Below are 23,247 nucleotides of genomic sequence, written 5' to 3' on the forward strand. Positions count from 1 at the left end.
CCTTCCGTCCACATCAAACCAGTGACTTGGGTCAGCGAGCCCTCAGGACCCTGCTGGGGGGTGGGTCAGCATCTAAGCCCTGCTGCGAGTTGGGTCCAAGCCCTGTCATTTTGCAGTGGGGATGCAGCGTGAGCCGCAGACCCGCGTCAGAAGGTCAGTGCAGTACAGACATGTTCACACGGCTGAGACCCGGGTCCAACCATTGGAAACCCAGGTTTGCAGTGCAGTGTGGTGGCTCAAACGCAGCCTGAGTCCACAAGCCCAGGTCCCACAGACCCGGGTTAAGCGTGCAGTGTAGAAGTAACCCAAGAGATTGTTCACGGTGCCCTCTGTAGATCACGCTGCTCTTGGATACTGGACAGCACGGCTGGTTTCGTGTAACTGCCCCAAAGCAAACCCCTGGAGTTAATGCCATTCGCCCCGACGCAGCATCACTTGCGCTGCTGAAAGCAGAGGCTTTTGGGGTACACCGCCAGTCTTGCATCTAGAGGGAGTTTTTGCTGCTGCTCCTCTCCTGTGTAGGGCTGTGTGCCCTTGGCTTGCCCCAGCTCACAGGCGCTAAGCACCCCGCAGGATGGAAGCTGGTGTTCCCGCTGATCCCAGGTTTGATTTTAAAGCTCAAGCGTTGGGTGACGTTGTTGTTGTTGTGATGTGTCTCGCCTTTAATTTCTCCCTTTTGGTCCGTGTTTTGATCTGCCCACGAGCATCGCTAACCTAAGCGATGAGCTGGATGCATGAGGGTCTCTGGCCTGTGCCCCTTCTTGCCCTGGAATCTATGAATCTAAGCCACCCTGGGACTAGGGAGCAAAGATCTCTGCTTGAAAGGGCTCAAAGAGACAAAACTGGGCTCTCCTGCTGCTGGCTGGGGTGTAATGGATTCCAAGGCCAGAAGGGGTCAGTGTGACCATCTAGGCTGACCTCCTGCATAACACAGGCCCTAAACTAATTCCCAGAGCAGGTCTGCTAGACAAACAGCAATCTTGATTTAAAAAAGCATCAGTGATGGAGAATCCCCCACAACCTTTGGTTGTGCAGAACAGCGTAGAGAAGGCGTCTCTTGTTTTTCAATCCTAGGAACAATCAGGGATGTCAAATCCAGTCTGCCTGGCTTTTGCGAGGAGGTTTCTCCCTTAACCGAAAGACCTGGGATGTTCGCTCTTTAACAAAGATGTCCTGTATCCAAACTGTTAGTTAGCCATTGGAGTTAAATAGGCCTCACCCTAAAAAAAACTGATTACACCCCTCTCACTAGCTCAGTGTTCGCTCTCCTGCTGTCCCTGTTTCACTAACTTTCGTGCCCACCCAGGCCCTGTCTGCATTCACATTTTATTTATCCCCTAGCACTGTTGCAGCTTCCCCAGCTGCATAGAGCGGGAAGCGCTAGTACAGCTGAACAGCTGGCATTTCCACCACCAGCCGGCTCGGCCTGCGCTCAGAGCTAACAGCGGGAATAAGGAGGAACCTCTCGGATTCTCTCTGTCTGATACACCCTCCCCAGGTGTCTCATTGCTCCACAGGAGATTTAAGTGATGGGCTGGCTGAGCAATCGTTCTCCAAATGCATTAGGCAGCCTCTAGCATCGCCATGCAGAGGGGTGCTTGGTATCTGGTGCCCCTGTACTTGCCGCTAGCCCCAGCGTGGGGGCTACACCAAACCAGTGACAGTGATGTTTTGTCTGCATCATGAATAAAGTCCTCCATACTGTCCTGCATGGGGGTGAAGGAGGGGAGGGGGACTGGAAACTGTTCTTCCAGCCTTCGCCCAGACAGGAGAGCGGAGTAGCGGTGAGTAGGCTCCCCCTGTGGATCTGAGACCCAGGTTTTGGTCTAAAAAAGCATGAAAAGTGATTCCTTGAATTAAGGTTTGTTCTGGTCCTCCGTGACAGTCAGTTTCCAACCTCGATCCTAGGGCCGAGAGATCATCTGTGGGTTGAGGAGAGTGTGTGATCCTAAATGTATACCTCCCTGGCCCCCGGACTTTAATTAACAGTGCGATTCCTCTGTGCAGAATGAGCTTTGCAATGGAGCTGAAGCACAGGGCTCAATACTGCCCGGCCCCAGCAGAGGGCCCCTGCATCTGCCAGGCTGCGGCACAGGGAACCCAGGGTGGGAACAGGAGCCGCCCCCCCCCCCCCACACACACACACACACCCCTTAAGGGCTGGTGAGGCCAAAGCGTTACCTTAGCTGCTCTGGGGTGGTGGGAGGACGGGGAGCAAACGGACTCTTCCTCCCTGGTGAACACCATAAGCCATTTGAGCACCTGGTGTTTGGCTGTGTGACAATGGGGGAGGGGTGAATTCAGGGGGCTGATAGCCCAGGTTAGAGCCAGGTGTGGTGCGGGTGAGGGCTGTGCAAGCCCCCCCCCCCCCCCCCCCGCACACACACACTTCCCCCCGCTCTCCCAAACCCTCCTGCACAGCTCGGCTAATGCAGCTCGCTCCTGACCTCCAAATCCCCTGCACTTCCAGCCCAGTTCTCCCCACACAGCTTTGCTGGTGCCCCTCAATCCCAACCCGCAGCCCCCTGTTACCCAAGCCTTGGGCTACACACACACACGCACTCCCCTCAATCCTGCCCCACAGCCCTTGCCCACCATTCCAGCCCTTGATTCACTCCCCCCCTCAATCCCAAACTCAGCCCCCTGCTATTCCAATCCTGTGCTACACACACACAGCCCTACCGATGCCTCTCAAGCCTGCCCCACAGCTCCCCTCCCCGCAGGGTATGAGTGGGTCTAGTGTTAGAGCTGGTGTCTGGGAGTCAGGATTTTGGGGCCCTGGTCCCAGGTCTAACACGGACCTGCTGTGCGACCTTGGCTCCAGTCACTCAGCCTCCTTGTGCCTCAGTTTCCTCAAAGGCCCAAAGGGGATGATCTTTCCCTGGACTTTGCAAACACTACTCACGAGGAGGGGCAGGAGCCTCATCGCTGAGCCCGGAGCCGTATTGGCCAAAGCCAGCCCACGCCCAGGTGGGCCGAGTGACTTGGGGAACCTGCCTGACTTTGCTATGTCCACACACGCAGCTCAATCTCCTGCTCTTCTGGTTCTTCCAGTTGGGGGCTGGGTTGTGCCAAAGACGTTTGCTCGGCTCTGGTGCAGGGAGAGCTCTCGGGTTTAGGAGGGGAATGTTGGTCATTGACCAAAGAAGCCCCCGAACCAGCTCTGGGGTGGATCCATCACCGCGGCCAGGCCCCATGCTCTCCCTGGTGTTAGAACAGCAGATCTGAGCGGGTGACTGGGTACAATACAGCGGGCTCCTCTGACTCTCCTGCGAGGAACGAGGTGCTGGTGTTAGTGCATACATGCATACATATACACGCACATGTACACATGCATATACATGCTCACACGCACATGCTCACATGCATATACACGCACGTGTGCACACATGCATATACATGCACACGCATATACATGCACACATGCTCACACACACGTGCACATGCACACACACATACATACACATATACATGCACATGCTCACACACACGCACATGCACACACACGTACACATGCATATACATGCACACATGCTCACATGCATATACACGCACATGTGCACACATGAATATACATGCACACACATACATGCACACATGCTCACACACACACGTGCACATGCACACATGCATATGCATGCACACATGCTCACATGCACATGTGCACATGCACATGCATATACATGCACATATGTGCATGCACACACAAACACACACGTGCACATGCACATGCTTCCTTATCAGGTTCTCACCCTTCACTCACAGACTCTCTCTAGCTCACACTTTTGCGCTCACTCATATTCACCCACAGAGACGCGTCACGCCCACCCAGTCCCACACCAACAGAAAAGGTTTTGAATGAACAATTCTGAGCAGCTGTGGAGAGGCAACGGGCTCTGCCGGAGGCTGCGTTGCTTCCAGGCCCCAGACTGCTCATGAGTGGGACGTCAGGGAAGCGCCAGCCGACATCGGGGCTCTATTGCGCCGGGTGCTGCACAGCCACAGAGTGAGAGACAGTCCTGGCCTTGGCAAGCTCACAGTCTGTATAGACACAGGATGGGAGGGGAAACTGAGGCACAGAGTGGGGAAAGGACTTGCCCCAGATCACCCAGCAGGTCCATAGCAGAGCCAGGAAGAGAACCCAGGTGTCCTGAGTCCAGTCCAAGGCCCATTCCTTTCTATATAGGGTCTTACCCCGCCCTCATCACTGTCCTGTCTGGGTACTGTCCAGTCGTGTATTAAGCCAGGTGACCAAGAGCGGTCAGGTGTGATCCATTCTTTTTGCTCATCCTCTCATAAGAACATGCAAACGGCCCTATTGGGTCAGACCAAGGGTCCATCTAGCCCAGTATCCTGTCTTCCAACAGTGGCCAATGCCAGGTGCCCCAGAGGGAATGAACAGAACAGGTAATCATCGAGTGATCCATCCCCTGTTGCCCATTCCCAGCTTCTGGCAAACAGAGGCTAGGGACACTATCCCTGCCCATCCTGGCTATGAACTTATCTAGTTCTTTTTTGAATCCTCTTCCAACTCCCCTGTCCTCGCTGCATGTCCCATCAGCTGATTGATCCCGCTGGGTCTCCAAGATCCACCCTACCCATTCCCCCTTGCTCCCTTTAACCTGGGCCATCCCCAAATAACCGCCCCCTCACTGGTTTTCTCCCCTCTCCATCCTGATCCCTTTCTGCAGTCAGGGCTGCCCAGGAGTGTGTGTGGGGGGGGCAACATGGGCACTTTGCCCCAGCCCCCCGTTTGAGAGGGACCCAAACCTGCGGAAATTGAGTGAGTGACGCACTGTGAGCTGGTACATGGTGTCACAGCACCACTCAGGTTTGGCCCGGCCGCCCCTCTCCAAGGAGCTGGGCCCAGCCCTGTGTGACAGGAATTCTCGCTGCAGGGTGCGTGTGGGGCGAGTGACGCAGTTTCAGGTTTTGCCCTGGGCCCCTAAAAACCTCTGTGCCCTGCCTGCAGCTTAGCCCTGCAGTGCCCGAGGGCAGAGATCCAGGCAAGGAGACACTTCCCCAAAGCAGCTGCGTGGGTGTGTGGGGAAGGCTGATTTGCGTCCCTGGTGTTATTTACAGGCAGATTGGTGCGTAAAGGGGAGGGGGGGGGCGCTGTAGGGCATGGGAGGTTAGTAATTGTAGGTGCTTTACTCTCCTGCCCCGCCCCCCGGGGGCGATCCGCCACGGGAGGTGAATCAGTGTTTCCCCAGTGAGTCAGGTAGATTAGCGAAGTCCTGGGAGCGACCCACCTTATCTGATGGAACTCTCCGGGCAGGGCGGCTCCCCCATACTGGAAACCCCTCCTGAGGGCAGCCCAGGAGGACACGCTCCGGCTCAGAGGCGATCAGCTGCTGCTGCATCAGGCCAGGGATGTGGAGGGAGCCTGAGGGACTGGGGTGAGATGCTGCCCCTGGGCTCCCAATTCTGCTGTGAATGTCTAAACACAGCGCTTGCCGGCACACATCAACCGCTGCTCCTGGACAGTCCAGGTAGAACCACCTGTCGTGCTGCTGGATGGTCCGGTATGTCCAGGTAGAACCCACCTGTCGTGCTGCTGGATGATCCGGTATGTCCAGGTAGAACTCACTTGCTGAACTGCTCGATGATCCAGGTATGTCCAGGTGGAACCCACCTGTCATGCCGATGGATGGTCTAGGAAGGTACTTCAAGTACAAGCCACCTGCTGTGCTGCTGTATGTTCTAGGTATGCCTGCCAGGGACCTGCTATACTGTTTAGAAGTGCCAAGCACGTCATGGCTAGGAACCCTGAGTCTCATTCACAGCTCTGGGAGAGAGTGGGACCTAGTGGTTAGAACAGGGGCTTGGGACCAAGGACACCTCAGTTCTGGTCTTGGCTTTGTCATTGACCTGCTGTGTCATTAGGCAAGTCACTTTCCACATCTATGTCCCAGCCTACCCTTTGTCTCTTCACACGGTGCCCGCTTCAGGGCTGGGGCTGTCTCTCACTCTGTGTCTGTTCAGCACCTGGCACCAGTGCTTAATTTGTAATGAAAGAGCTGCCGGGGCTCAAGCAATTAGATGCCAGGCCCCAAGCAATTTTTGTACTTTCATAACTGATATTGCAAGCCCAGAGGTGCCAGGGCTCTGAACTGCCAGGCCCAGAGATGCGGGGGCTCAGAACTGCCAAGCCCAGAGGTGCCGGGTCTCTGAACTGCCTGGCCCGGAGGTGCCGGGGCTCTGAACTGCCAGGTCCAGAGGTGCCGGGTTCTGAACTGCCAGGTCCAGAGGTGCCGGGCTCTGAACTGCCTGGCCCAGAGGTGCCGGGGCTCTGAACGGCCAGGCCCGGAGATGCCGGGGCTCTGAACGGCCAGGCCCGGAGGTGCCGGGGCTCTGAACTGCCAGGCTTAGAGGTGCCGGGGCTCAGCCCTGGCAAGCTCTGGCACAAATTAAGCACTCCCTGCCATCATGGTCCCTGATCTCAGTTGGGTGCTACCGTAATACACTTAATAACATTGCAAATGATTATTAACGACAGCACTGGGCCAGTCTGAGCACAGCTCGCTATAGCCCGTGAAGTGCAATCTGCAGGGAGTCACAGACAAGGAGACAGAGAGCAGGTTCGGAGCAGATCCCTCAGGTATTTGCTCCAAAGGGATCCAGCCCTTCTCCTTGGGGGGTGCTCTGCTTCCGTGGGAAACTCTGGGACATTCCAGTGAATCGCCTAGTGCAGGTCTCCTGGGTGGCGTGGAGTTCCCCTCTGCTCTCAGATCCCTGCCAGAGAACCAGCAGAACAAGTTTTGAATGTAGGTCAGACCTGACCTCTCGAGTGGGAGGATGGGCTTGTGGCTTAAAGCACAGGCTAGGACAGGGTGCCAGGACTCCTGGATTCTGTCTCAACTCTGGGTTGGGAGTGGGGTCTAGTGGTTAGAGCAGCAGCTGGGAGTCAGGACATCTGGGTTCTGGGAAAGGAGTGGGGAGCTAGTGGTTAGAATATGGGAGCTGGGAGGTCAGGACTGGTGGGTTCTGTTCCCTGCTCTGGGAGGAAAGAAGAGTCTAGTGGTTAGAGCTGGGGCCTGGGCAGCTGGATGCCTGGGTTCTGCCCCCAGCTCTAGAAGGGTGCGTGGCATAATGGCCAGAGCAAGGGGTGAGGCACCAGGATTCATGGGTTCTAATTTCAGCTCTGCCACTGATGTGCAGTATGACCCTGGGCAAGTCACTTCCCATCTCTAGGCCCCTCTGTTAAGCAGGGACCCCGCTACCCGCTTCACACAGGCTTTTTCCACAAGCCGCAGCCTTTACCAATGCTGTGTGACGAGCCGGCAGCCTCGGACCAAAATTAGAACGGCTCCCAAGTGACTCTGAATAGAATCACTGCAGCCATTCATAAACATTAGCTAATGAGTCCCCGAGGCTCGGTGCGTACTCCAAGGGCAATGCCAGCTGCTGACCTTCTGCTGGGGGTAGGTGACTCGGGAGGGTAACTAAGGTGGTGTGGCCATTACTGGAAAGCATTGCGATGGCTGGTAGCTGCCTCTGCTATGGCTGGTAGCTGCCTCTGCTAATTCGTGCAGCTGCCGCTGCCCATGCGATGGGGTCAGGCCCTGTTCATCCATTGAACTTACCATGGGAAATTCGCTCTGGAAGCCAGAAATAGCTGGGCTGGTTTTAACCCCCGAGCTGCCGGGCAGGTTTAGGCCAGGCGTGATTGGGTTTTTATGTACTCACGTCGGCTGAGCAAGGGGCCCAGTGGGGAGGTCCCATTCGCTGGAATCTCAGATCTCCTTTCCAAGCTCCCACCATCAAGATCAGATTTCCCAGAGCTCAGCTCCCATTTAGACACCCAGGGAAGGGCCAGGTTTTCAAAGGGGTTTAGCAGGCAGCAGCTCCCAGCACGGCTGGATGGTCCCGACGTTCTGAGCTCATTTCAGAGTCTGGCCCATGGGGCTGGATTGGCCCAGCTGGCTGATTGCTGGGCTGGGAGGTGCCACTGTACAGCACCAGCGCAGGCAATGGGAACGTCAGTTTCCCCCCCTTTCCAGCTCATCCAGGAGTAACTCCTCGGGCGGAGAGGGAAGTTTGGCCTTCCATGCAATCCTTGGGACTCCCTGCAGAGCCCCCCGACAACAGGAACCGCTCTTCACCATGAACTGGGCTGAGACCCACGGAACTCATCTTGCCCACAGGCCAAATGGACACAGATTCGAGTCTTGCCCGGGTTGGTAGCAATCAGCATCTACACCATCCAGATCACCAGCACTAAGGGCTCTAACTGCTCCTCCACTCACTGGCCGCTTCAGCAAAGGGGCCGAGGACAGACTAAGCTCCCATCTCCCCACTAGAGGGGATCCAGGATGGGAATCTTCTCCGACAGAAAGAAACAGACTCACACATTTGTGCACTCTGTGGCAGGGGAGACACGGTTCAGTCTGGCCTAGCAGCTAGAATACTGGACTGGGACTCAGGAGTCCTGGGGTCTAATGACTTTGGGCAAGTCGCCCCTCTGTGCCTCAGTTTCCCCATAGGTAACAAAGGGATGGAGATCATGACCGTGACCTCCTTTAAAGCACTGTGAGATTTACTGATGTCAAGTACTTAGATGGAAGCTAAGTATTATTAGGAAACTTTATTGTTATTATCAGGCTCTTGAGGAGTGTGATTGCATTATTCATGCCTCAGAGGGTTCACAGACATCCGAGAGTGAGTTAGACTTGTGACCCAATCCTGCTGGTTGTCCTCGCACCTTTTATAAGGGCAGAAAGTGTGTGGTTTGTGCTCTTGGCCAGTTTCCCTTCCCTCCTTCCCAAGCCAAGTAGTCATGCTGTCACTCACCCCAGAGTGGGCTGCATTTCCATGGCTATGGGATTTTTCAGAGGTTACCATCCTAACAACACACACACAAGGGTCAGCTTCACACAGTGAGAGATGTTACAAAGCAACTGTGGTTTGGTGCGTTCCTAGGCTACAAGGTAGGAGACTAAATCACCATGGCCCCATGTCACCTAAACACATATTTAGATCTATTCCTATTCAGCAAAGCATTTAAACATGTGCTTAAGTCCCATTGGGACTAGACTCGACCCATGAAGTTAAGTCTGTGCAAGTCTTTGCAGAATCAAGGCCTTAGCTCTGTATTCTTCAGCATCCAGCATTTAACAACAAATATATTGAAATACCATATAATAAAGCAATCCAAAGACCTCAGAGACTCACCACTAACCAAGCATCTTTATATTTAGCTATACATCTTCCTATTCAAAAATAAACCCTGAGTTTGAGAAGGAGCAGTAGAACAGTCCATCTCATCTATGTCTCAGTCTCTACTTACTTTCAATGTGCCTATCAACCTGGTATATGAACTCAATATTACTACAGATCTGCTGCCACATCCAGCCTTACACAGGAACAAGAGGGGGAATATATAGTCTCATTTGCCTCTACTGTCTTGTATTTTAGATTGTAAACTCTTTGGGGTATGGGCTGTCATTTAATATTAATACAACCCCTATGCACAGTGGGGTCCAACCTTGTTGATCTTTAGGCACCACCGCTCAGTACATGTGAAAGCATAATATTCTGGCACTTGCACATTTCCAATTCACTTTGCAAAACTCTGACAAGCACAAGATCCCAATGAAAACTGCAGCAACAAACATTACATGGGGAGGTAACCCAGCCTTCAACATTGTGGGAGCAAATTCCTGTTAAAGGTGAAATTTTCAAAAGCATCTAAGTGACTTAGTGCCACTTAATGCATACTGCTCTAGGTGTCATTTTCAAGAGACGGACTCCTGAGGCGCAGATCCTCAAGGGCATTAAGGCACCTAAGTCCTCTGGGCCTCAGGCAGCTCAGTGTCATTGAAAGTCAATGGCACACAGGCACCTAAATCACTTAGTCACCTTTGAAAATTTCACCCCGAGCTGAGAAAGAACTAGGGACGCCGGAATGCCAATTTAGCAGCGATCCAAAATTGCAAAACTGCTGAAAGTAAAACACTGTGATCCAAAATACAAATGAAAATGCACACCAGAGACTGCAATATTCCTACCAACCTCCACCATTCAAATAATTAATAACTCCAAAGTTGATGAATAATAAAATAATGAAACTACAAATAATAACAACCAGCCAAACATTGCTGCAACCGCAAGTCAAACCAGCAATTTAGGCTCTGATCCTACAAACCTTTACACACATGCTTTAACTCCACTCCTATCTGCAGCTTCACTGAGTTCATTAGGGCGGTTCATCCAGTGATTAATTTGTACCAGCGCCTGCCAGGGCTAAGCCCCGGCACCTCTAGGTAGGGTGACCAGATGTCCTGATTTTATAGGGACAGTCCCAATTTTGGGGTCTTTTTCTTATATAGGCTCCTATGACCCCCCCCCCCCCACCATCCCAATTTTTCACATTTGCTGTCTGGTCACCCTACCTCTAGGCTTAGCAGTTCATAGCGCCGGCACCTCTGTGCTTGCTGCATCAGTTATGAATGTAAAAAAATTCCTTGAGCCCCAATACCTTTTTCATTACAAATTAAGCATTATACTCATCATAGTAAAGTTAAGCATGCGTGTATTTGCAGGATCTGGGCTCTATTAGTGTGCTTAACTTTACACACTGTGAGTTGTCCTATTGAGTATTACAGCACCAGGCAGTGTGGTGTAGTGGCTAGAGTGCTGAACTGGGGTTGGGAAATTTGGATTTTATTCTGGGGTGTGCCAGGTGGCCAGTCACTTACCCTCATTTCCCCCCCTCTGCAAAGTGAGGGAAATGATACAGCACCTTTAGGTCTACTGATGACTAGTACTAGATAACAACTAAAGTATTATTACCCACAATGCCTATAGCGCAGCACTGTGCAAGTCTTTGCAGGATCGAGGCTTTAGCTACTAAAAATACTTCCCAACCCAAAAAGTGCGAAATGTATGGTTAATGAAAAACAAACCAAAATTCTGCCCCCTCGAAAAAAAATTACAAACACTAAAAACTGTAGAGTTTCTAATCCCACCGCCACCTTCAATTACAAAACTGGAGCAAACAACAACAACAAAAAATACAAGGGGGGGGGGAACTGTTCCATGGACGGTGACCAAACTCCCCTGAAAAACTGTGGGTAACCCCCCGCCCCCCCCAAACTAATATTGCAAAGTTTATGGCTACTGCAGAAACGCCATTTTTTTGAAGAAGTGCAATATTGAAACGTGCACAATTGTCTTTCTTTGGCCACAACTCCCCTCTGAGTCCCTACAGAGCCCAGGGACGCATCTATGCTGCGTTTATGTCACGTGCAGTTTGTCTCCCTTGTGCAACGCCCCCAGTCCTACTGTCCCAGCTGCAGCCTGCCTGGGCTCCTTTCTGATCAGGCAGTGAAGTAGCCACCCCTGCAGAGCGCATAGGTTTCTATGGGTGTCCGGGGTCCTTGCGTCCTAGCACCCACGCCTGCGAGGAGGAGGATAGGGGGTCCCCCGTGAGCGCGCGGGAAGGGGACTCTGGGGCGTGGTAATTTTTGGGGCGCCTCTCTCCGTTCCTGTGGTGGGGGTGTGTGAAGGCCCCTCAGGCGGCGCGGCGGGCAGCCCCGGAGCTGGGGCCTGCTGCTGTGCGGAGGCTGCGGCGGCTGCTGCCGGCGGGTCCCGGCCGGGGAGGGAGCCGCGTCCCCCGCCGGCAGGTGAGCGACAGGGCAGGCTCCGCGGCGGGGGGAGGGGAGTCTCCCTCCCCGGGCCCCCCCCGCAGGGCTCCCCGCGCGCCCCATAGGGGACCCCTCGCTCCCTCTGCGCCCTCCACCGCGCTCCTCTGCCCCCCTCAGCACACCCTGACCCCCCCCACAGGGGCCCCCGCTCCTCACTGCATTCCCCTCACCCCCCCGCTGGGTCCCCTGGGTCCCTACCCCCCTCTCTGGGTCCCCTGCCCCCCCACTTCCCCAACCCCCCCCGCTGGGTCCCCTGCCCCCACTCCTCCCAACCCCCTGTCTGAGTCCCCTGCCCCCCCCCACTTCCCCAACCCCCCCCCTGCTGGGTCCCCTGCCCCCCCACTCCTCCCAACCCCCTGTCTGAGTCCCCTGCCCCCCCACTCCTCCCAACCCCCTGTCTGAGTCCCCTGCCCCCCCCACTTCCCCAACCCCCCCCCTGCTGGGTCCCCTGCCCCCCCACTCCTCCCAACCCCCTGTCTGAGTCCCCTGCCCCCCCACTTCCCCAACCCCCCCCTGCTGGGTCCCCTGCCCCCCCACTCCTCCCAACCCCCTGTCTGAGTCCCCTGCCCCCCCACTTCCCCAACCCCCCCCCTGCTGGGTCCCCTGCCCCCCCACTCCTCCCAACCCCCTGTCTGAGTCCCCTGCCCCCCCACTTCCCCAACCCCCCCCCTGCTGGGTCCCCTGCCCCCCCACTCCTCCCAACCCCCTGTCTGAGTCCCCTACCCCCCCACTTCCCTAACCCCCTGTCTGAGTCCCCTGCCCCCCCCACACTTCCCACAGTCCTCTCTCTGGGTCCCCTCCCCCTTTCTCCCTCCAGTTCCCCCTCATCCCCTTTCCAGACTCCTCTTGCCTCCCCCTGCCCCCACCCGGCAGGGTCCCCCCCTCATTCCCCAGCTTCTCCTCACCCCCTCCAGCCTGCTCACCCCCTCGCACTCGGTGTCCCCTCCAGCCCCCGCTCCAGCCTCCCCTCCATCCCTCTTAGAGCCCCTCATCATCCCCCGGCCCCCTCTCCTTGAGTCCCCCTTCTAGGTCCTCTGTCTTCCCCCTGCCCAGTGGTGCCCTTTTCATTGGGGTCACGCAAACGCCCTCCTTCCCCCCCCCCCCCACTTTGTGTCCGTGTCTCCCTGAGGACCCCTCATGCATCTTTGCCTCCAAGGTTGCTGCCACCCTTGAAGTCTCTGTGCTGTCCCACCCCCAGCTGCCCCCCTCCCCAACTAGGACATCCTGAAACCTTTTCCCCAGGTTGCTCCTAACAGAGTGCCGCCGCCTCCTTCTTCCATAGTGAAATCGCTCCTATTCTCCCCATTGCTGGGGCTGCCATCCAAGCCCCTCATGCTTAGCTGTCTCTTGTTGGGATTTCCCCATAACTAGCCCCTTGTGTCCCCCCCACCCTATTAACCCCCCTTCCTGGGGTATTCTCCAGTTCCTGCACTGCCTCCTATGGAGTTACAGTTTCCTCCCTCTATCTAGACAGCCTTTCTGGGATTCTTCTTCCAGTGATTGAATTTCTCTGCCCTTGTGTAACCATCTCCGTTTTCCAGGGATTTATCCTCCTGTTTTCTGGGGTGGCACCCACTTCATGTGGTTATCCCCCTTCTTCCCACTTAGTGAACTGGCTTGTAATTCTTTATGGTGGCATAGCTGGTGCTAAGCCACTGACAGTAACAGCCCAGGGCAAAAAGAAATTCCCCAAAGCTGGGACTGGAGACAGGAATTGTTCTGGTGTCTCTTTAATTTCCTTCCAGTTGCTGGGAGGAGGAGGCTGTGGTGATTCTTGTGTTGGCATTTCTAGCTATTGCTTTGAATAAATTCTGTCCCCCCGCCCCCAGACCTCTGAACTCCAGAAGAGCTTGTTCTCTGTGATGTGGTTAGCCCTGCCTTTTTCTGATGTGATTTGTAACCAGTCTCTTGCTGCAGCAGCTAAATTTCACCTTCTTTTGAAAAAGAGAAAACTTAAAGGCTTAAAGGAGCCTTAATTGTCTCTTGTAAAGGTGGGGAGGAGGGATTCTGTCCTGGGAGTACTGGGGGATGGACAAAGCAGGTTTTCCAGGGACCATGGTTTCAACTGGGCTGCAGACTTACAAGTGCTGGTATTTATTATTCAAACAGCTATGGATTATTATCGAATGCAGCCATGCAGCAACCAGGGCTTGTTTGGTCTATTTCAGTTACAAAGGAATCTTTTTATGCCTGAGTAGCATCTTTTTTTCTCTCCTCCTTCAAACAGCTGATTAGAATCATCTCTGGGAATCCACTTGAGTCTGCATTGCCAAAGATGAATAGCTCGATCATATTTATGTGCGTGCATTCGAGGAGGGAGAAGCTGCCGTGTTGGATACAATTGCACCAGGTACGCAACAGACTGATGGGTTGTTGTTTCATAATTCGTTATCCCCAAGCAATCAGACCTTCTGTTTTAAACGCTTCATAATCTCCGAGAAATATAGTGTGTGTGTGTGAGAGAGAGAAACAGATGGTGGTGCTGGTGAAAGATGCTGGATTGATTTGATGCACAGAGACCAAAGTCCTGTGAATATCCCTTTAACCAGGTACAGTGTGGACAGTGGCAATACAAGCATCTCCTACGCTTTGCTTCAATCCTGATTTCAACATTAACCATTATAATGACTTGTCAGTCCTGTATTCCAGTCAGTCATTGACTTCTCTGCTGCAAATCCTTGTAGTGCTGGGTCTTCTGATACGATAATTGTTTTTTAGAGACTGGACTGAGACCCCCCCAGCTCATTCTATCGGCCCTCAGATAACATCTCTAAGTTGTTAATGACCAGGGCTGAATTTGAACAGCTTAGATGTGGAGGGCTTTGTAGCCCATTACCATTCCACTGAGCCATCTTGTCCTTCCTGCCTGAAAGAACTACTTAAGAATTTAAAAAATTATTTGATATACTAGGCAAGTGGCCTTCTGAGAGGCAATTTTTATTAACATTAGATTTTCACGGTAGACAATATACCAGCAGACCTGATATCACCTGATTACCTCTGTTCATTCCCTCTGGGGCACCTGGCACTGGTCACTGTCAGAAGACAGGATACAGGGTTAGATGGACCTTTGGTCTGACCCAGTATAGCCATTTTTATGATCTTCTGATCTGTTCCTACAGAAGATGCTCCAAGTTGATAGTTCTGTCGGGTTTACAGTCGAATGGTCAATATGTATTGCCCTATCCATTCATTCATCATCTGGTATCTAGACACAGGTAATACTTTGCACTCTCATAGCATCTTCTGTCTGAGGATCTCAAAGCATTCTACACACAGTAAAACTTGAGGAACAGCTGGGTGAAATAATTTGCCCGAAGTCACAGAGCAAGTCAGTTGCAGAATTGGGAACAGGACCTGGGAGTCCTTACTCCCAGTCCCTTCTCAGGTCATTCTGCTCTTTTGTCTTAATGGTCTTGTTAATGTCTAGGAAAGCTGAGAGATTTCACCTACTCTGGCTTTATGAGCTGGGCAATGTGCTATTTTTATATTGCTGACTGTGTTCCATATCTAGTAATGATAATTGAAGTCAGTGGTTCACGTGGGTGCAAGGGATCTGCCTGTGTGGATCCAGCTTCAGGATCAGGGCCTAAGACTTTAGCTTCCACTCGGTGGAGATAGAAAACTCCAGTAATAAGACTGATTTCTCTTCTGGAAATCTGACTGTGACTTTAGTAGAAACTCCAGTCCCGTGGTCCTTAGATTGCTGCTAAATTTGGGTTTCCATGTTTGGAACAGCTAAAGATGAGCCACTCCTGTCAGAGGCATTATAACAGTCGGAGCAGGGGACTGGGAGCGTGGTCTACTGGGTTCTCTTCCCAGCTCTTGGACTAACTCTGGGCAAGTCGCTTCACCTCTTAATTCCAATATTGATAACTCAGGATATTCTTGTTAAAATAGTAAATATATATACACACACACACACACGCACGACAGAGCTTTGGAAGGAATCTAAAGCTCAAGCTTCAGGGCATAAACAATCTTCTAATTGTTGGGGGGCTAGGAGGAAACTCCCTTGGGGCAGGCTCCCCCGTAACCAGGGTTCCCTCTAATTTTTCCCCCCAATGTGTGGAATGAATTTTATGTGCACCAATATGGAGGTGATGTGTGACACCTCATCTTCATATTGGTGCACATAGCAAAATTCATGTGGTGGGGGCGGGGCCAAGGGGTTTGGAGTGTGGGAGGGGGCTCAGGGCTAGGGCAGAGGATTGGGGTGCAGGGGTGTGAGGGCTCCGACTGGGATTGCGGGCTCTCGGGTGGGGATGGGGGGTTTGGCGTATGGGAGGGGGCTTAGGGCTGGGGCAGAGGGTTGGGGTGCAGGCGTGTGAAGGCTCTGGCTGGGGGTGCAGGCTCTGGGGTGGGCCCGGGGATGAGGGGGTTGGGATGCAGGAGGGTGCTCCGGGGCTATGGTGGGGAGAGAGGACTCCCCCCAGCTCTCTCCCCGCAGCAACTCCGGGGCTGGGGCCGCAGGACAGGTGTCCCTCCCTCGGGAGGTCTGGGCCGGGGCTGTGTTCGGGAAGGGGTGTGGTGGCAGGGCTGGGCCAGGGTGCCCTGGTTGCGGCCGGGCCAGGGTGCCCTGGTTGCGGCCGGGCCAGGGTGCCCTGGTTGCGGCCGGGCCAGGGTGCCCTGGTTGCGGCCGGGCCAGGGTGCCCTGGTTGCGGCCGGGCCAGGGTGCCCTGGTTGCGGCCGGGCCAGGGTGCCCTGGTTGCGGCCGGGCCAGGGTGCCCTGGTTGCGGCCGGGCCAGGGTGCCCTGGTTGCGGCCGGGCCAGGGTGCCCTGGTTGCGGCCGGGCCAGGGTGCCCTGGTTGCGGCCGGGCCAGGGTGCCCTGGTTGCGGCCGGGCCAGGGTGCCCTGGTTGCGGCCGGGCCAGGGTGCCCTGGTTGCGGCCGGGCCAGGGTGCCCTGGTTGCGGCCGGGCCAGGGTGCCCTGGTTGCGGCCGGGCCAGGGTGCCCTGGTTGCGGCCGGGCCAGGGTGCCCTGGTTGCGGCCGGGCCAGGGCCGGGCCGGGCACGTCCCCGCCGTGGCAAGTCCCTGGGCAGGTTCCCTGAGCGCCTGTGTGGCGCTAAGAAGGCTGCCGTGCAGCCGTGCAACTCACAGGGAACTTAGCCCATAACTGCCTGTTGCAGGGTTTCTTCCTCTGCAACGTTTGGTACTGATCATTGTTGGAGACAGGCTGCTGCTCTAGATAGGAATTGCCAGACCAGATTACACCACTGTACCGTAGGGCTTGTCTACACTTGAAAAGCTACAGCTGCAGTGTAGACACTATCTATGCTGACGGGAGGGGTTCTCCAGTCAGCGTAGGTAATCCACCTCCCCGAGAGGTGGTATTCTTCCATTGAAGTAGCACAGTGTACACTAGAGTTATTAGTGACGTTGCTCAGGGCTGTGCATTTTTCTCACCCCATAGCAACATAGCTGGGTCGACCTAACTTTGTGTAGAGCAGGCTTTGATCTATCCCTATTAAAAAGAGGTTTGTGATTAATGTTTGCAAAGTACTTGGAGATGAAAGAGCTAGAGAAGAGCCAATTATTGTTGAAGTGTTTTTGAGAGTAGCAAGTTGATTGAGTTGCTGCTGCAGTTAAATGTGTTCATGGTGGGTCTCAGACTCTGCCTTTTGAGATGATCTGACTTGTTCATAATTTTGCTTAGTCTGGACATTAAGGTCCCATTTCCAAAGGAGTTGAGCCCCTGCAGCTCTCATTGACCACTGTGAGAGCTGGGGTAGCACAGTACCTCTGAAAATCAGACCACAACATTTTTTATTATGGAAAAATTAATTTTAAAAATAAGTCACTGGATTTAATTATTTTCCATCACAAGTTATAACTGATGGAGAGGGAATGAAGGAAGGATGGTTTTATGGTACAGACCTGCGAGTCAGGAGATGTGGCTTCCTCTGTGATCTTGGCCAGGTTGCCTCCGTTTCTCCACCCCAGCATGAGATCCTTTCTTCAGAATGGGGTAGGGAAGCTAAATGAATAAAGGGCCCCAATCCTCTGACAAGTGCTACAGAAGGAGAAAGCATTAGTAGTTTGCTATTAACAGAGATTTTGGATGCAGAGTTTTTTGTGCAAGGAGTTTGCTGCTATTCTTTATCCCTCATGTGATTGTGGAGCAGTGATTTATTAGAAGTCATTTCTATCATGTCTTTGATATCATTTGTCATTGTTCCATGCTGCATATCCTGCAGAGTAGATCTGTTTTAATCCAAATTTAGGAGTAACGCCTCGTCCTGGTTGCATGAGCCCCAGACTTGTTACTATTTAAGTAATGCAAAGTTGGCTGAATCAAATCCAACATAAAATGAAACCTTGCAAAACCGTGAAGAGATGTCAAGCGCTTATAACCCGAGCATTTTTATGAGTCAGACTGTAGCAGAAACTTCAGCCCACTTGTCAAACTATTTGGAGCTCTGTCCTGATCTGAGGTTCACGTAGTGCATTATTAGTGCAAACTTGCAAAACCAGCCACTGTGCTTGTGCTGAAATGGATTTTATGAGGTACTTGGTGCTGAGTATCTAAGTGGGATTAAGCCACTGGTGAACAGTCTCTTTAGCTGATACTCTGTCTGGCTCCTACAATAGAGCATAAAACCCCCGCACAATTATTGATTGAGAAAAGCAGCTACTGGGCAGGTGCATTAGAGTTTTGGTGTACTGCTTTGATGCATGTGTGGGGTGACCCTATTGATTCAGTGAGGAAAAAGCTGGATTAATTTTACATGGTGTCCACAGATCTATCAACTACAGGTTTCCTTTGACCTTGATGTGGCAGACCACAAAGGCTCAGAAAGACACATCAACTACGATTCCTATATTAAGGAGTCCCTGAGTACTCCTTGACAATCCATCCTTTACTTTTCCTGTCCTATGTTTTTACATCGTACTCCCTGGAGTGCAGGCTAGTGGGACTCAGGACTCTACCTGTCTCTCATGGGCACATTCCGTGGTTCTTAGTACCACAAAAACTGTGCTGCACTGTGAATGCTTTCGTTGGGTATTGTGGGAGAATCTGTCCTTCTTTTCTGGGGATTTATAGAGGAAAGGAACAAACCTGGGAATTCACACAATGCAGCTAGTTCCAGGTAGCCATGCTCCTCATTTCAGCATCTAGCCTGGACCTTACAAGTGTCATAGCATGGGTCACACTCTGGGTAGGACCCCATATTGTAACACCAGTTGGAATGTAGGTCAGATTCAGAAACAAGGAGGTGACTGACTGGAACCTACTGGCCAAAGAGTTGATAAATTAAGCCTGTACTTAAGTGCTTTGCTGGATCAGGGCCAGAGGCAGAATCAAGACTCTAATACTAGCCTCCTCTGCCCATTCACACTATCACCGTTGGTGTGGAAACCCTTTCGTCTGTGCGTCTTCTGGCCCCCAGAATAGCCTCTCTTCATCTCTCCGCCTCGCTGACTTCCCATCTCACATAAAATCTCAACTGAAAAACATCTCCTCTCCTTCTTGTGCCTTTTAATCTTCCTCTTCCTCTGCTATTTATTATTTAAATTTATTCTTCGGCTTGGAAGGGTTAGATTTTTATCGGTACGTGTTGATTTAATCGTACGCACTGAAACTGATGGAAAAAATATTTCCATCCATGATGATAGAGATTGACAGCTAGGCAGGGTAGGTAAAATGCTGCTTGAGAACTTTGAGAGTTTGATTTAAGGCTATTTACTTTGTATTATTTGATGTGTGATTTTGTGTTTGAACAATTATAAAGCTGTGACTTTTTGAATCTCAGCATCTACTCTTCTTAAGTAATTGTCTGACCACCCATAATTTCCCACAACTGTGAACATTTAAATGAATGAAAATTGGGGGGGAAATGCTTAAAACTCAGTTTTGTGAAATTTTGAAAATTTAAATTGATAAAAGTAGGAAAAAATTCTTAAAAATAAATATCAGTATTATCCTTTGAAATTATGAAAGGATAAAAATCAAATTCTGCCAAATCTACATTTTTTGTGCGTACAGTTTGTGAGGAAAAACAGCACAGAAGATGTTTTGTTGTAGAACAGGGTGCAGCCTTAAGGGCAGAGTCTGTCCCTTGAGCATGTCTGGCTTTTGAATGGATGAGACATGTATATCGTGTTCAGGTTTAATCCAGTTCAGCCAGGTGTGAAAATGGATGGCAATCCATCTGTGTTGATGCCGAGAGAAGAATTTTTCTCCTATTAAAGGAATTTCTTACTAGAACGAGAAAGATGCATTCTCAGATAGGAATAATTTATAATGGTCTTTGTTTAAATGCTGCTTATAGCATTCTGCTACAGCCTCCCTATGTGATCTTGGGCTAGTCGCATCCCTCTGTGCCTCAGTTTCCCACCTTTTAAAGTAAGAATAGCATCTTCAGGGGGAAGTTGCAAGGATTAATATTTGTAAAGCACTTTGCGATCCACTGAAAAGCGCAGTGGCAATGCAGAGAGTCGATATAGTGAAGGCAGAATTGAAAATGAAGTCTTGATTCAGTGTATACTGAAATTGCTTTATTCCCCCCCTTCCCTGTCCTGATTAGTGTGTTCTGAAAAATATCTGGAGCTGGAATGAGATGCAATAAATCATGAATGCTGAGGAAAACAAAAAGCAACACTGTGTAATAGAGACCAGATGTCTTATTGACTCTCCATCCAGTATTCCTGTTCCCTTGCCAGTTGCAATGCTACAGTGCTAATAGTCTTTATTCAAGGCAGGCAGGACTGGGACATTTTTTTTTTTTAAATGCCATCAATCTGTTCCAGGTCTCCCTAAGATCTTACAAGGAGTCACAAAAAACAATGCACTTCAAAGGCTTTGTTAACATTTCACTGCTTCATGTATGAAATTCTATATTAATTGGGCACTTTCCTTTCTTCTGTGTTAAATCGCTGACTTCTGAGAAGTTCCACCGGGTGGAAATTGTGGGTGAAGTAGGAACCACAAGAATTCAGTTCAGGTTGCTTTCTAGATTATATTGCTTCATTGTGTGTAGCTAGCTGATGGGTTTGTTATCCTAATGAGCACAGTGATTTAGAATGGGGGAGCTACGCTGAGGTCTCAAAGCTGCAAACTGAGCTAAATAGCACATTGTAATATGTTTAACCAACTGTTGAGAACCACAGAAAAATATAGAGGAGGATGAAGGCAGACAATGCGTGCATTCCCTAGTTGGGATGTTATGGAGCATTTAGAGAGGGAGATATTTCTTTGGCTTTCTCCAAACTGTCCCAATTACAGACAAATCACTGACTAAAGCAGGTGCGAGATGGTTGATCTAGATTGTGTCCGGGAGATACAGAAAGAAGTTAGACAATCCTGGCTTTAAACTTTAGTTCTAAGAACGAAAGAAATGCCCTGCACTGGTTCCAGTGCTAGAACTGCCATGGGGAGGGGACCCAGTAGGCCTGTATGTTGAATTTGGCTCTCACAGTTCTCTAATCCAAGCTGAACCCTAGGTTGACCAGACAGCAAGTGTTGAAAATCGGGATGGGGGTGGGGGGTAATAGGAGCCTATATAAGAAAAAGACCCCAAAATTGGAACTGTCCCTATAAAATCAGGACATCTGGTCACCCTACTGAACCCACTGAGCGGTTGCAAGTCTCTTGCCATCTTTCTCCTTTTGTTGCTGATTTAGCACCGCTTATAAGCAGCGCCTTTTGTTGCTTTGTTCCTGAGCAAGCATTGCTTCCCAAAGAGAAGGCTTTTGGGCTGTGGGGGGGTGATAAAGGATTTGGGGAATTTTTCTGGGCTTTGCAGCTGCTGCATTTCGAGATTTACACAGTGATGGAAGCCACCATGTGCCTTGATGGGAATCTAGATGGCATGTATAAAGCTGTTCTAGATGACACACTGGGTGCAGTAGCCCAAGTCATGGAAGCTTTAAGGGGATTTTACAGCTCAGCATTTCAGTGTGATCGTTTTCTTGTCTCTAATGATTCTGGAATATGACATAGGTGTTCTGGGCCGTTTGAATAAATTAAAGAGAAAATCTTAAACATTTCTATTTCTAATAGGGTCCACTGAGCATGCACACCTTTATGACCCTCTAACCAGGGACCATCTTATGGTTTTGGGAAGAAGGTGCTGCTGAAAGGGTGTAGAAATCAGACCATGGAGTTGCTTCCTTATCTGGACCTGTTGCTAGATGGTGTATTTTACTCCCTTCCAGATCTTCGTTTGGCTGATGTGTTGCAAAGCTAGTACAGAATAATACCTCTTACTCTGCTATGCCTAATACTGGCCCTTGTTATTTTATTTGTAGTACAGCGCCCCTCCATTGTGCTAGATACTGTATGTACATGTAGTAAGGGACTATACCTGTTCTGAAGTGCAGAATAGACAAGACAGCTTTTTGGGCATTAGGGGGAGCGAGATGGAGGGGGACTGAAACACAGGGAGATGAAGTGATTTGCTCAGGGTCACACACAGCTAGGAACTGAGCTTAGATCTTCTGAGTCTCAGTCCAATGTCTTAACCGCATGGCCAGGCTTCCTTCCTAGCTTTCATATACTTAAGTTTAAAATAAGCTTGTGGGAAAGCAGTTGTTTAATTGGATCCCTATAGTATTTTTCCTCTGCAACCTAACAAGAAACTTGTCAAAAGCATTTCTCTGCATCAAAAAAACCCCCAACCAAACAAAAAAAACCAGAGAGTCTGGGACTATAAAAGCCCTCTGTGATTGTATGTTAGATTGTTATATTAGTCAGGGATGACTGGTTAGCATGGTATAAAAGGTACTTTTGCACTCGGCATGTGGGGTTGGGCTTTAACAAATGCCACAACTGATTTTTTTTTTATTAGTCAGTGTTTGTCATCCCAGCTGGCTTGATGTTAACATTTTAAGGATTCCAGCTTGCAGAGATCCCTTGGAATGGCTTCCCCCTGTTGTAGGCAAACTACAATACCTGCTTTTGTGCTACAGTCATAGTCCTTTGTTGAAATATAGAGGAAGAGCTCTCCCTTGTCCATGTATTGGTAGGGTTGAGTTTTCATGGGGCAAAGCAGAGCTAATTAAGGAGGGAAAATTAACTTTCTTGAGTTTTCCGGATGGTTAGGATCTAATTACCACAAACTTTCAAAGCATGTGGGGTAGGCACCAAAGGAAATGGCGCACACACAGGAAAAGTAACTTACAAATGCTGTGTATGTTACTTCTGTTCAGAAGGGGTGAAAGATGCAGTTGCATCGCTTCAAATGGCTAGAAAGATTGATAGGACCTTGCTGAGATTCGGTCAAACTTCATTTACCCAGAAGTTAGAACTAAAGCAGTTCTTCTGTTAAAAGAAGAAGAGAAGATCTTCATTTTACAGAAATAGATAAGTTAATGGCTAAGCATCCCTATATTACTTGTATTCAATTCCAGTATTTGAAAAGAAACTCTGGGATATTTTTGCCGATGAATTCATCCCTCCTCTCTCATCATGGCAAGCCAAGGACAATAAGAGAGGTAAAGTTCTAATAATTACATTCCTAAGTGAGAGAGAGGATGGTCCAGTGGTTAGGGTACTAGCCTAGGACTTGGAGACCTGCATTCAAGTCCCTGCTCTGCCCCAGACTTCCTCTGTGACTTTGAGGAGTCACTTAGCTTCTCTGTACCTCAGTTCCTTATCT

At 51.0% G+C, this 23,247-nt stretch overlaps 1 protein-coding gene across 1 annotated transcript in view; it reads left to right on the plus strand.

Annotated features, from left to right (window-relative positions):
• The first annotated feature begins 13,934 nt into the window (after positions 1–13,934).
• PI4KB (phosphatidylinositol 4-kinase beta) overlaps positions 13,935–23,247 on the plus strand; it is a 53,855-nt gene continuing 44,542 nt past the window's right edge. The window contains exon 1 of the mRNA XM_065419844.1: positions 13,935–13,998. The gene's annotated coding sequence lies outside the window, so the exon portion shown is untranslated. The remainder of the gene's footprint in view (positions 13,999–23,247) is intronic.

This window comes from Emys orbicularis, chromosome 20, assembly GCF_028017835.1.
Source record: "Emys orbicularis isolate rEmyOrb1 chromosome 20, rEmyOrb1.hap1, whole genome shotgun sequence".
NCBI classification, from domain to species: Eukaryota; Metazoa; Chordata; order Testudines; family Emydidae; genus Emys; species Emys orbicularis.